Genomic DNA, 14044 nt, shown 5'->3' with positions numbered 1-14044 from the left:
AGTTCTGGCAGGGTAGCAAGTGATGTGTGATCGTGTCCCTGGTGTTAAATGGGGTTTCTCGGATGTTTAATGCTTTTTATTTTTCAGTGGCCCGACTTCAGGGTGATTTTCTGACCGAGCAAGCACTGTGACTCCTGTTTAGGATGATGACCTGTCAAAGCATCAGCTCTCTGGCTCTGCTTGTGTCTCTGCCATGCAGCTGCTGGTTTTCTTAGGCTCTGCTGCTGGAAGCCCAAACACTGGGAATACAGCTGCACTTTTTTAGCTGCTTTTCATTAGTGGTCCATTTTAAGTGGTTTTCTTGGTTTTCTTCTTGACGTGACTGATTTTGCCCAGTTCTGTGCTACTAATTAATAAGTAATAGCACAAAACTGTAACAGTTCACACTGCAGGAGCCAGGGACTGGCAGAATGATCTCCAGCTTTTTTTAGACATCAGTGAGCAAACATCCTGTAGCTCTCTTGATTTACTTGAAGATCTTTCCCGACCATATACAGTGCTCAATTACATCCTTATCTGGGAAAAAATAACAGCAGCAACTAAAAAAGATAGGGCTGAAGCTGATTAATTTAATGAGGTAGATGTTAAGGAGCAGTCATGAATAAAAAAAACCCAAACGTTGATCATCAAAGCCAAGAACAGATATGTGCTGGCTTTTCTGTAAAGCTGGAAGTCTAAAATTTAAATGACTAGAGGCTTTTAAATTATGATACTGATGCAATGGACATACCAGAAACTCAGAAGATAAGCTGAACCATGGGATAGCACAATTTCAGGCTGCAACAGGTAAAGAAATTGCAGATTATGTTATGCTACTCTGTGTGGAAAAAAAAACTTGGAGCCAAACCAGGTAACTAAGTCATCTGTGGCACACAGGTAACGAAAAATCCCTGTGGTTTGAAATGCTGTGCCTAAGAAGGAAGACAGAGGGATGCTGTCAGCCACCTGACCAGGCTGGTGACCTTGGCTGCAAAATGGCAAGGGCGATGAGAAAGCACGAAATGGCAGAAAACACAGGAGATTGGAGGTCTCAGTGATGTCCTGCAGCGTGGGTGAAGGTTATGAAAAAGTATGAGGCAGCTATTATATTTGCAGATGCCATAAATAAGTGCTTGTTGCAGCAGCTGGGCAGGGAACACAGCTGAGAAAAAACAGAGCCTGGTTTTGACCCGAGCCTTGAGCAGAGCATTGCTGTGGACAAGTGTCACCAAAGGGTTTTAGCACGGTGATCACGGTGCACTCAAATGCAGCACGTCCACATGAGTAAAAAACACCCCAAAACCCCACGAAGACCACAGTGTACAGCTTCAGAAAGGACAGAAATGTACAGATGAGAAAGCTTCTTAGAAATCAACAGCACAGTTAAAAAAAGTTAAGTGCTTGCAGGTGTCATGGACACTTTTAAAGACATCGAAAATTCATAGTAGGGATAAATTATGTGTTGGGAAAACGACTTTGAAAGTTGGCACAGGTAAAGAACAAAGTAAAGGAAACCACAGGAAAAATATATTTTGCAGAATAGAGGGGAAGGTACAAATGAGAAAAATAGAAGAGAATACACGTTCTGGGAAAGGAAGTGTAAAACCATAACAAAGCAATAGGTAATAAAAAGGTTCTTGGTAGCAGCACATTAAATGCGTGTCAGTGATAATAGGAACATTTTCAAACATGTCAGAAACAGAAAGTCACAGGCAGAAACTCAGGATAGCTGATAAATGATCAAAGTGTAAAAGAAAGGCAAAGCAATATCAGGAATGCCAAACAGATTATTTGTATTGGTGTTTGTTCCAATTCAGGAGTTCAATGGAATTGCCATGCTGAAAACTTTAATTGGACAAGTCTGGTGAAAGGTCTCAAACTAAGTGACATTAAAAGCCTTTTTGAAACAAACCACTAAAACAGATAACAACAGATCAACAGGACCAGATGGCACTCGCACAGGAGTTTCAGAGCAGCTCTGATATGAAATTGCCAAACTATTAACTGTGGTGAATAACCTACTGCTTAAATTGGCTTTGCTTAAATTAGCCTCAAGGTCAGAGGAAGCAGGACATGTGATGTCCACTTCTGAACAGGTGTCTAGAAGAACCCAAGGAACTACATATTCATAAACCTGATTTTAATTTAAGGGGCATTTGTGAGAAGCATTATGAAAAAGAGAATTAGGGGACATATGGAGAAATACAATATAATGGAGAAGAGTCAGCACAGCCTGGAAACCACAGCTCATAAATCTGTTGTTAGGGTTGTTTTCTTTTTGAGAATCAGCATGCACGTAGATCAAGTTGATCCAGTAGACTCAGTGTACTTGGATTCCTCAAAGCTTCTGGTAAAGTCTCTTCCTTAAATAAACTAAGTTTTCGTAAGGATGAAGGCTGTCTTATAGGTTAGCAACTAGTTAAAAGACAAGAAGCTAAGGGCAGGAATACTTGTCAGTCTGCACAACAGGACGAGGTCACCACTCAGGGTCACTCAGGGACGTGTGGTGGCCACGGGGCAGCCCAAAGTACTCATGAATGACCTGAAAAATTGTCATTGGAGGTGATAAAATTTCCCCACGACATTCAGTGACTTGCAGTAATCAAAATCAAAACTGATTGTGAAGAGTTACAGGAAGATCTCACAGTACTGAATAGCTTGAGAATAAAATAGTGGATGACAGACAGTGCTATCAAGTGCAGAGGAGTAGACTTAATTTTAGTGCACATAACTTTACATGCACAGTGGTGGGCCCTGAAGAATTACCACTGAAGAAAACCATCTTGGAGTTCAAAAGGCTTTCAGCTAAACCCACAGCAGTTGTCAAAATGGTAAATGGATAATTAGAAACCAGCAGGAAAGAAATGAGGGAATAAAGTGGGATGTTTTGCCATTCTGTAGACCTGTGGTGCGCCATCATTTTGAAAGGTTCATGTTGCCCCGCTCACATCATCACAGGAAAGATGTAAAGAGAGTCAGAAAAGACAGAGAAAAGGTGCCAAAGCTGGTGAGAGCTGTGAAGCAATTGCTGTACAAGTAGAAATGAAAAAGACAGGACAGTTCAGTCTAACAGAGGCAGCTGGAGAGAGGAGATATGACAGGGCTATGTAAAATCAAACACACCACGGAGGAAGTGAATAAGGAGTGATTATTTGCTCTGCCTGTACTTGGCAGCTGCTGAATCATTCCAATGCTGCTGGCAATCCTCAGAGAGACGTGAGTTAGTCAGCCCTTTGCTCTGAACAAGCGTGAGCAGCCACTCACATCCCTGCACTCAGGGAGCATCCCAGCCAGATGGACTTTACACCATCATTCCCAGAAGGACCACAAAGGTGATTTATATTTTTATTTTTCTCTTCTTTTTTTTTCCTCTCCTTGCAATTCAGTGGTGCTTTAACTGGGACTGTTGAGTTGTGAGGAGCACTGTGACTACCACAAAGTTGTGATTCACAGGGTCACCACTGATCTGCCTGCATATTTTCAGCACGTTTTCTGCCCAGGAAAGAGAGAACACATTTTCTAAGGAAGAGACTCTAACTGCCTGAAGTAATTCCATTACAATATTTGCTGACAACTGTCCCCAGAATAGGAGATAATTTTGTTTGTTCTGTTAAGGTTCAGTGGTTTATGACCCTTATTAAGCAAGAACACTAATCTGAAATCCTGTGTAAAGCAGAGAGTCTGATGGCATTTGTGGCCATTAAACGCTATCTTGTGTAGTCACAAAATCAGTGTTTCTTTTTTGATGGTTTGGGGTTTGTTTGTGCTGCAGGTTTTTTTTCCACTCAGTAACATTTTATTTGTGCTGCTTCGATCTCCTGGAATCAGATGAAGATTTCCATATTGGAAGGGATGAAGCATTGCTGTGTAAACAAAACAGACATTTGAGCAACCTGGTCTAGTGGAAGGTGTCCCTGCCCATGGCAGGGGGTTGGAACTGGATGATCTATAAGGTCCCTTCCAACCTAAACCATTCTGTGACTCTGTGACATCCGTCCCCTCTCTGTCCTGATTTCTCTTCACTCTGAGAAGTGCTGTACTCGTTCAGTGTTCTGCTCATATAAGCACGACTCCGTGGGGAGTGGGGCTCTGTTCAGCTCAAGGAAAGCCACACTTGAGTCATTCAGTACTGAAATCATTTAGGAGGAGTCGTGTCCGGGTCCAAACGCAAATTTTCAGGCACTGACTGGCGCTCACGCTTTCTGATGAGACTAATCTCGGGCACAGAGTGTGCCAGCATGATGAGAGGAGTTAACAGCAGTCAGAAACAGATGGGTTCCCAAGCTGCACTGCAGGTTATCATTTTAACCAAGTTTGGTTTGAATTCTTAAATTTCAGTGCTGCCTCTTAAGGGCTCTGTGAGTCCAGACGTACCCAGGGTAAAAACTGTGGGGTGCCCAGAAACAAAAATGAGTCTGACAAAGAGACTTTCCTCTGGTAATTCTATGCGTGGTTTTAGCCACAGTGTTTTTTGTTGTTTGTTTTTCCCCCAGAGCAGTTATGAAACTGGTGTATTACTATGATACGAAATCAGCAAAGCTGATATGCAATAAGAACTAAAGGGCCTTAAATCTAATATGCAAAACCATAGAGAACTGTCAAAGAAAAGTGGTTGTAAAGAGAAGGGAGAAAAAAGTCCATTTCAGATGAGGTCTAAAGCCATTATTCAGAGCTTTGTGTAGCCCAGATCTTTTTTTTTTTCTTCACAGCAAATACCAACACCCTTATAAGAGTACAGAAAGATCTCTTTAGTATGTTCATGGACAAGAAGAATCTTTAGAGCTTTGCAAAACTCACAGATGGTAAACCCCTGTTTTTCACTACAGTTCATTACAGGAGGACTACGGACCAAAGGTGGAATTGTTTCTGCTCCTACCATCCTAAAGTAACCTTTCTGTCCTTCTGTTGCACCTTCAGATGATGACCAAGGAAATTAATATTGAGGAAGCAGGGCTTTTTTCCAGCCTCAGTGACCCCCAGAAGATGCACTTCTAGGCCTGGCAAGGATATGACCTGAGTCTGGAGAAAAAAAAATCTCTGTAAATGAGTCAAGAATTAGGGTTGCTTGGAAAAAGAACAACTAGGATGGAGCTGTTTATGGAGGTGCCATGTATCCACTTGTAAAATGAGCACAGGAAGATAATATGGACTCTGCAACAGGGCAGAAAGCACAGCAGTGAGAATGATGCCATGCACGAAGCCAAATCACCCTAGGGATGCAGGGATGTGTTAGAATAACTTCTGGGCTTCACTAGAAAAGATCCAAGGAATAATTATCACCTGGATCAAGCTAATGGTCTCTCTAGCATTGTCTGGATTAATACTACTGAGAACTATTGCTAACCTGCCAGGTTAAAGTATGTTCTGGCAGGTGAAAATCAACCTATTATTTCCCACACAGCTACTGAACCAATTAAATGTGTGGATGCATTGAAGTTTTGATTTTGTGAAAAATAAGAATATTATAATGCGCTGGTTTTAGAAATTAACTTTGGAATCAGTGATTTCTTCAAATTAAATGGAAGGAATATCAGCCATATCCACAATGCTTTTGATTGTAATACTTTTAATAATAATAATAATAATACTTTTTAAAATACTTTTTGATTTAAAAGGGCCAACCTTTGTGAAGCTGGCTATTGTGATGTGCTTGAAAGCTTAATTGCAGAGTGGGATTTGAAAGTTTTTTGCATCTTTTATTAAATGACAACGTGGACTTTGGATCCAATAAAAGGAGGAAGGATGTTTGGGAAAAGGCTGAGGTAATCAGGAGAGAATAGGAGCCCAGGACAAACATTAAGAGTAAAGAGACATAAAGATTGATGACTTGAGATTAATGAAATGCAGGAAGAAAGTGAAAATTGCCAAGAATCAAGGTGAGATAGATGTTGCAAAAGATGTTGATAGAAATAGTAAAAAACCCCAAGCAAACAACAAACCAGCCAAACAAAACCCAGCAAAAACAATATTAAAAAATTCTGGCATCAGGAAGGTGAAGAAGTGGGGCCGTCACGTGGTGAAGGCAGGATGGAAATAAATACAGCCAGTTTGTCACCAAAAGGAAACTAATATTTTGCTTCTGTTTTTAGCAGAACCAGTGAGGTACACAGAAAAGAATAAATCAGGGTGACTAGTGGGAATGGGAGCAGAAGACTGTAATTTCTCAGATGAAAGCAAACTAGAAGTTGCTCGGCATGCTTATTTCCAAGAAATGTTGGGAACAGGGGTGTCTGAGGTAGGTGAAGAAATTACACACAAACTCTGAACATTCCACCTCAAGGCAAAGGCAAAACAAAGTTTCCTCTGATGGTGATGAGAGCTGTGGCAGCCAAGTACTCATTTTCTTCAGAGAAGTTTATGTGGCTTGCAGAGATTCTTTCTGAGCAATATTTTAATAGTCTTCATGTCCAAACTGTGAAATGGCCAAATTGTGTAAATCAGTGGTGTCAGACAAGGCTACTGCTTGGTGTTAAAACACGTCAAGATTGAAAGGGTTGGGCTTATTTTAAGTGAAATAAAACATGCACGCACCAATGTGTTTCAGTAAGTGGAAAAAATAAGTGAGGAAAAGGGAAACAGGCTGGAAATGAAAGACTTCTGTCCAGGTGCTTGTTTGGTTTTTTGCTGTTTTGTTTTGTTGTTGTTGGTTTGGAGTTTGTTTGTTTGTAGTTGGTATTATGTTTTGGTTTTTTTTTCCCAGAGGGTGAAGAAGCCTTTTAATTAAAATATATTGGGCAACACCACTATGAGTCTCCAGTGAGAGAAAACTGATTTGGATTGCAAATTAGTGTGGGATATTCTGTTGCTCTATGCAGCACATGGAGAGGAGTGAGGCAGAGCATGTTTGCGTTCTGGCTCTTTAAAGTCACTTATCCTCTGCTGTATAGATTTTCTGCAGATCAGCTGTGATTTCTGAAATAGCAAAGCTATCAACAACTCAGCTGCAGAAAACATTCTGTCCAGACTTCTCCCATTTAGCATCCAAATGTTTCTTGGCAGTTAAAGAAAAAAATGAAACAAAAAACAACCCCTCAGACACAGAAGACACGTCTCTCATTGTATCAGCAAGCCCACATTGTGCCTCTGATATTCTGAATAAGCAGGTTCCTTTTGTGTGGGTTTGCTAACACATGGTATAAAACAGTTGCAAGAAATAATATATCCATGCTATTTTTCCAGAAATGTGAGTGTTGAAAAGATGATTCTGTCTTTCATGGCTTAGAGAAGTTCTCACCTTCTGAAAATTGCCAGAGAAGCCAAAGATTTTTTTTTCCTTCCATACACTATGAATAACACGTGAGGGAAAAAGAGCTCAGTTTAGCCAGAAGCACAGTAGCTACCACAGATGACTGCATGGTCCAGAGTGATAATATGGATTATGAGAACTTTATTGTATAGCTGAGGTGTTCCATAATTTACACAGGTTCAGATAAAAGTAGGTAGAACTGCCTTCAGCTTGTGGAGGCATTAGCTTTAACACCTTGGCCAAGTTGAACCCTGGCTGTACCCTTTCTTAATAATACATATCAACATTTTCTTCTGAAGTTATGTACTTCACACATATATAAATATTTTAGATTAAATATGAAAGTTGCCATTTTTGGGGTGAAAGCCTATCATTATTGTGGTAGAAATATTCCACTTCCGCTGAGTAGAGACAGGAATTTTCAAAGCCAGAACTTGCTTCTACAAAGCCCCTGGCAAGTAAAGCCATAAACCAATTCTTTTTGCTGACTACTGTGAACTGTAAGTTTGCACTCACCCAGCCTTTTCCCCAACCAGACTGCTCACATTTCTGCAAGCTCATGCTGGTTGAAAACCAAGCAGATGATTTATTATTTGTCTCTTCTTACCAGTAGGTAAAGAAGGGACACTGATGGGTTCAATCCTACACAGCCACCAAAGCAAGTCTGGGAAAAAACGCGGGATCACATCGGGAGGCTTTTTCCCTGCTCTTAATATTTTTATTTACAAGAAGCTGCAGCATAGATATAAAGCTTCAAATCCCCCAGCAGGAACACAAATAAGGATTGGCATAGGTGATTTTCTGCCTAGGTTTTGGCTCAGATCCTCACTGGGCAGCAAGAGGAACCCTTATCTTAAGTTTACGGGTAGGGCAGAAACTGTGCAGGGTCTCAGGCTGGTCATGGATGTCTTCAAGAGGATGGGGAAGAACAGGGAGATAGAGCAGTTCTCTCAGAGAGAGGAGAGATGTGGTTCATTCTGGATCATCCTAAGGGAGGAGGGGAGAGGGACAGAGCTGTGAAGAACCCTGGGAGCTGTGGGTCACTCCGGTGAGCAGCTGGGCACGGCACAGTGTGTCCAGGGTGGGGAGATCCCCCACTTTGTTAGGCTGCTGAATAAGTTATATTTCTCTAAAAAGGAGTCTATGCAGCAGTAGGGGAAGATGTTGGAAAATTCTTTTAACTTTAGCACAACAGTGTTTGATTCCTGTATCTGCGGTTAATGCTCAGTTTTGTACCTTACAATGCTTGGTACAATTGCCAGAGATTAATGTGGCTTTGTGTTAACTCCCTACATCTGTGACTAATAAGTCTTGTGCAAGTTAGTGCTTCCTTATTTACCTGTGTCAGTGATTAATATGTACTACCAGATGTCTTAGTTTTGACAATAGAGTGCAGGAGAGCAAAGAATGATAAGAGAAGTGCATCACGACCTGACCACATATTTGAGATATTCTCAAGGAGAAAAGATTCATTAGAAGATCCAGAACCACAGGCAAATAAGTCTACAAAAAAATCAGCATAAATGCATGCATTCAGGAAATTAATAAATATATAATAGAAATGTAGTGCATATGTATTAGTTTCATGCCTATAACCTGTTCTGTTAGGCTGATGGGTGTGCATGTTATGTAGAGAGACACCCCATGTACCCAGCATGATGGATAAAGCAATGTTGGCTTTCTAACTTAACAAACTGGTTGGAGAGTTTATTTCCTGCTTTTTGGTGACAGTTTCAATCATTTCTGAGCTCTGCTAAATGCCTTCATCCTGCTCCAGCTATGCCATGGCTCTGCTTTAACATGATAAAGGCACTTTCATGCCTTGCATTAAAATATGGGAAGATGCCCAGCAAGATGGTAGTTCTAATGGCTCTGAATCTCAACTTCCTGAAGAACAGGGAAGAGCCGCTGAATCTGGAATTACTTTGTACCTATTAAGTGGAGGAAAATGACTGATAATCCCATAAATGGTGTTCATGTCATATATAACATGGAGATACTGGGATATTGGAGTTGACATTAAGCATTAGGAAGAATCATGTCAAAACAGAGTAGGCACTGAACATAAGAAGAGACTCTGCAGGAAGTGCTTGTTTTGAAAGGAAGTTTTCAGAGGGGTTTGACAGGTCACAGCCTGATGCTTCAGACGTCTTGGCAGAATTCTGGCTTCTTGCCATTTTTTTTTTTTTTTTTTTTTTTGCTGCCATCACCAGATGAAGGCAGGAATGGGAAATGCTTAGGAGAAAAGGATCACTTACCTCATCTGTGACAATTCCCAAGCACAGTGGTCTATAGCTGAGGTCAAGGAGGAGAATAGGGGACGTGGAACACCCACTCCAATAAAGCAGCAGAAGGAAGAGAAAGAGAAGACCTGGGAGATTAGAGAGATGGACTTGGAAAGCTGCCAACCTTTAAACCCTTTCCACCTATTCAACTACTGCAGTTATAAATAAAGTGCAAATAAAAAAAATCAGCTGGTAAGTGCAGTCTTTTAGGAGAAAATAAAACTACGATTGACAGGACTAGCTGGTGAATAGATCGTGTCTCAGAGTTATGAACCTTTTTATTTGTTTGTCTTTACGCTTCCAGGTGCAGTAAACTAGAGCAGCAGACCTCAAAGTGAGGACTGGAGGATCTCACTGGTTTTTTGTTTTGGTTTGGTTTAGTTTTGATGTTCTTATTTTTTTTTAAATTTAAGGGATTTGAAATTATTAAAATTTAAGGGATTTGATACTAAACAAAAGTGATTTCACTGCGACTGGTTCTTGGCCAGATTTTACCCTCTACACTCGCAGCCTGTTTACAGTCATGCAGAGGGAGGCAGATCCGTGTGCTCAAGCAGTCTGGCCAAGGACCACGTGTGTAACATGGAGAATAACAGACACAGGCTCCTCTTCACTGGTGATGGCAAATTGGGTTTGGATGGGCCTTTTATACCTGTTAGAAGCCAGCAGTTATGGTATCACCCTTTTGCCTCAGAATTTTGCTTAGTTTATCCTTCGTGAATGTTAGCAAAATCTGCTGTGCTTTGTCTGTGCTTCTACATTTGTGGATTCTTAGAGGTGCCACCAGGATGAATGGCCCATGCAACATCCTGTAATCTTGTTGCCTTCCTCGTGTGAGATCTGTTGTCGAGGAATCATCCCAGTTGTGGTTTTATCTGAGCACAGACCTTCTGATGTTGGCATAAACACCTTCACTAGTGTATCACAGCTGTCAGTTTGTCCTTGGGTACTGGCAGAGACTGCTCTTTTAACCCTTGTTTCGCTGGTTTTTTTCCTGGTAATTTCAAAACAACATTTCCATTCATGCTTCATTCTGACCAGACTTATTTCTGTTACAAAGGAGTAACTTTTGCTTCGTGGCAGACTTGCTATATATATTTGGCTTTCCTACCACCTCCCAGCAGATGGGAGGTGGGCATTTTTTTTATTTGCTTTTTTTTTGTTTGTGTGTTTTGTCGGTTCACTGGTTGATTTTTTTTCACTGGGTCAAGGGGAATCGCCTCAATTTTAATCAGTGATTGCAGTGGCTCTGTAAATCAAGCTCCCCGAGTGTGCCCACACAGCCTTTCTGGAGATAGTGTGAGGTGAGTTTGCTCGTGCTCTGAGCTGTAGTGATGAGTCTGAGGTCAAGCTCAGTCTCTCAGTCAAGCTTATTATCTTGGACACAGCACAATGCTGATGAAGGCTCTGCAGCATCTTGTGCTTGTTTGTTTGCCTTTGTGCACAAGCTCCTTGGGGGAAATAGCCTTTGAAAACAGGCAGGAATGCAGCTGCCTTTCTTCTCCCCTAAGGGATAGTACAGGGCTTGCAACAGGACAGCTGAAGTGATGAATTTTCGTATCTTTTCAGTGACTGAGATGTGTTGTTGTGTCATTGCCTTTGTCAGAAAGAGCTTTGCTGTAGTTTTACGTGGAAGGGGCAGATGGGCTCTGCCAGCTGCTTCTGAACAGGGCTCCTTTGCCCCCTGCCTCTCACAGCTAAGGGGCTTGTAGCAGTCCAGGGGTGCTTGCAGCTCTGAGACACCTTCATTCCTCTTATTTGGAGGCATTGACCAGTGCCAGCATTAGGCTGGCTTTTGCTTCCCTGAGTCTGAGGGTTAAGCCCCTGCCTACATTCAGGGCATATCTGACGAAGGCTCCTTAGTGGTGGTGCTGCCATGAACTCTCTTGCTCCTGTGCCTACCCCATTTTGCCTTTTTTTCCCTTTTCTCTTTCTTTTCTTCCTTTTTTTTTTTAAGTTTTTTTTTTTATTTTCCTGCAGTCAGATCAGCTTCCAGTTTCTGTCCCTCACAGGACTGTGAGGACGCTTGAGTCAGCCCTGCCTGAGGGGCTGTTACAAGAGGACAGACATCACAAGAGAGGGATGAGGGCAGCTCTACTGGGGAGTGCTGAGCCAGCTTAAAGCACTTTTGCTATTTACTGTGCAACCAAAGCCTCAGGGGTCTGGCAGTTTTGGTATGGACACTAAAACTTTAAAGCAGACAGGAGAAAGAAGGCCAGAAAGATTGGCTACATAATGTCATGTGAGCTTGGGCTTTGGCATTGCAGTTGTATCTCCATAACTGCAAAACCTCTTGTGCTTTCTCATCTCCTAAAGACCATGGGATTGCACTGTGTCACTCCTCCCCCAAAATGGACCAGTTTCATCCAAATTTGAGAGATGAGATGGAGACACAGAGATATCGAAGTTCCCACGTGTGTCCTCCTCTGGGAAAGGCTGCAGTCTGTGCTGGCAGTCACTGGTTTTGTTTGACCTGTGGAACAGCCAGTTGGCAGGTGCATCCTGCCCAAGCAGGGTGGACTGGGACTGGCCACAACACAAACCACCTCTGACTTAGTATGTGGGAAGAGGTTGGAGGCAGGATGTGCACATCCACGGGATGCAGGAATGAGTAGATGTGAGGGGGGGGGGCTGGAGAAATTACAGGAAAAGGGTGAATTGCAGGAGACATAAAGAAGGTTGAAGGGGATATTGTATGAAGTGCAGAGTTGTAGGATGCAAGACCATAGAAAAGCAAGGTTTCTCAGCTCTGCTTCTCACAGAGAAGTGTTTATTTTCCTTAATGTCAGCTCAGGGAGCTGCAGCTACACAGCCAGTACCTCATTAAGAGTTATGACTCAGAGGCACAGCAAAATTGAGGTATTTGGTCTCTAACATTTCTAAGGTTTGTCTACATGTGTGAAGGCACCATTCTAGCTCTTGGAGTGTAATGCTTGTCTTGCTTGCAGTAGGATGGCAGGTTTGGAGCTGCATAGAAGTTACTGCATTTTCATCTTTCTTAGAAGACTTGCTATATTAGGTAAAAGAGATTGACTTGTCAGGGCTTTGCAGGACAGTGTGGCTATAGAACTACCACTAAAACACTTTCACAAGAAGGGAGTGATGAGATTCTGGCATTTCTGAAGAGCACAAATTGTATTAATTTCTTCCCTGCTCTGCTTTCCACCGTCTTCTTAGCTGTTCAGCTCTCAGTGCCCTTTTCAACTGATGAGTCAGCAAAGCATATATCCTGTGGGCTTTTTTACTTTCCTTTTGGCTCCTCAGAGGAGATGTGCCTAGGCAGAGTCAAAGCCCTGGTGCCTGTGAACAAAGTCCGTGCATTCCTCAGCTTTGTTCTCTGGATACTCCTTCTCTCTGCTGCTCTTCTTGCTGGGACAGAAAGAAGCAGAGTTGCCTCCTCTGTGCTGAAGGCACTTCTACCTTCTCCAGGGGCTGTTGGATTGGTGTTGCCAAAGCTCCTTTTCACGAGTCTCTCCATGATTGGAGCTCTACATGCTCCGTGAAGAAACACTTCTGCTCGGTGGCTGCAGGGAAGGTCAAGATGAGAGGGAACTGGAATCCTCTTTGCTTGTGAGGCAGGAATTGTTCACTGACAGCCAGAGGAAGGTTGACTCCCCCTGTCAAAGATGGTGAAGGTGATACGACCACCTTTATATTCAGCAAAGGACATGGGCAGCAGGAGCCTTTGTTACTCCCCAGAATACTTAGGAAATGAGGCATTCACATACTTTTAACATGGCAAACAGGTAGGTTCTTCCTGCAAGTACTGTGAGTGTCACTGTGGGTTGTTACCCAGCCTCCACTCAAATGTTTCCGCTGTTGATACTCGTTTTCTTCAATGAGTTATTTATTCACTATTAAGCCTTACAAGTTAATGCTGCAGTTTTGGACATGAGAGACGTGCTGAGTGTTACAGTCAGGTTTTCTGTAGCCTGACGTTTCTTGTAGCCAACAGGATGCGCAGGGAGAAATATTACAAATGTGTATGACACGATATATTGCCTGCAGAGATTATCTGGTCTGCAGGTATCAAAAACATTTACATTTCTTATTGCCACTCTTGTGTTTTTGTGACACCCTTCTCAATCTTTGTAGCTTTACAGCAATTACTGCCACTGCTTTTGAGTTGAGGCTAATGAAATTCTTGTGGTGGCCTCCACCACCCATAACTCACCACGAAATTATGCTGTACATTTATGGAGTTATCTTATCTTTTCTGTAAATAAGAAGCAGAATTCAGAATGTGCATGTATAATTAACCAAGCTAGTGGAACTAACTCATTAGAAAAAGAAAAAAGCAATTAACCTGCCACAGAAATTACTTTAATGCGAAATGACTTCAATGCAAAACCGGCAAAGTGTGGAAATAGAATCTTACTAATTACTGCTGCAGTCCTTGCAGTTCATCACGATTTCCCAGTTTGTTACTCAAATTTGGGAATATCTGCAACGCAGAGATGGGTAACAACAGGAAGTAGTCATTGTAGGTAGGGAAAAGGTCAATGTACATAATCCTGACATCCATCAGCTTTGC

The sequence above is a fragment of the Pseudopipra pipra genome, chromosome 2, assembly GCF_036250125.1.
Source record: "Pseudopipra pipra isolate bDixPip1 chromosome 2, bDixPip1.hap1, whole genome shotgun sequence".
Taxonomy (NCBI): domain Eukaryota; kingdom Metazoa; phylum Chordata; class Aves; order Passeriformes; family Pipridae; genus Pseudopipra; species Pseudopipra pipra.
The sequence above is the reverse complement of the archived record's forward strand: the minus strand, read 5'-3'. Positions refer to the sequence as shown.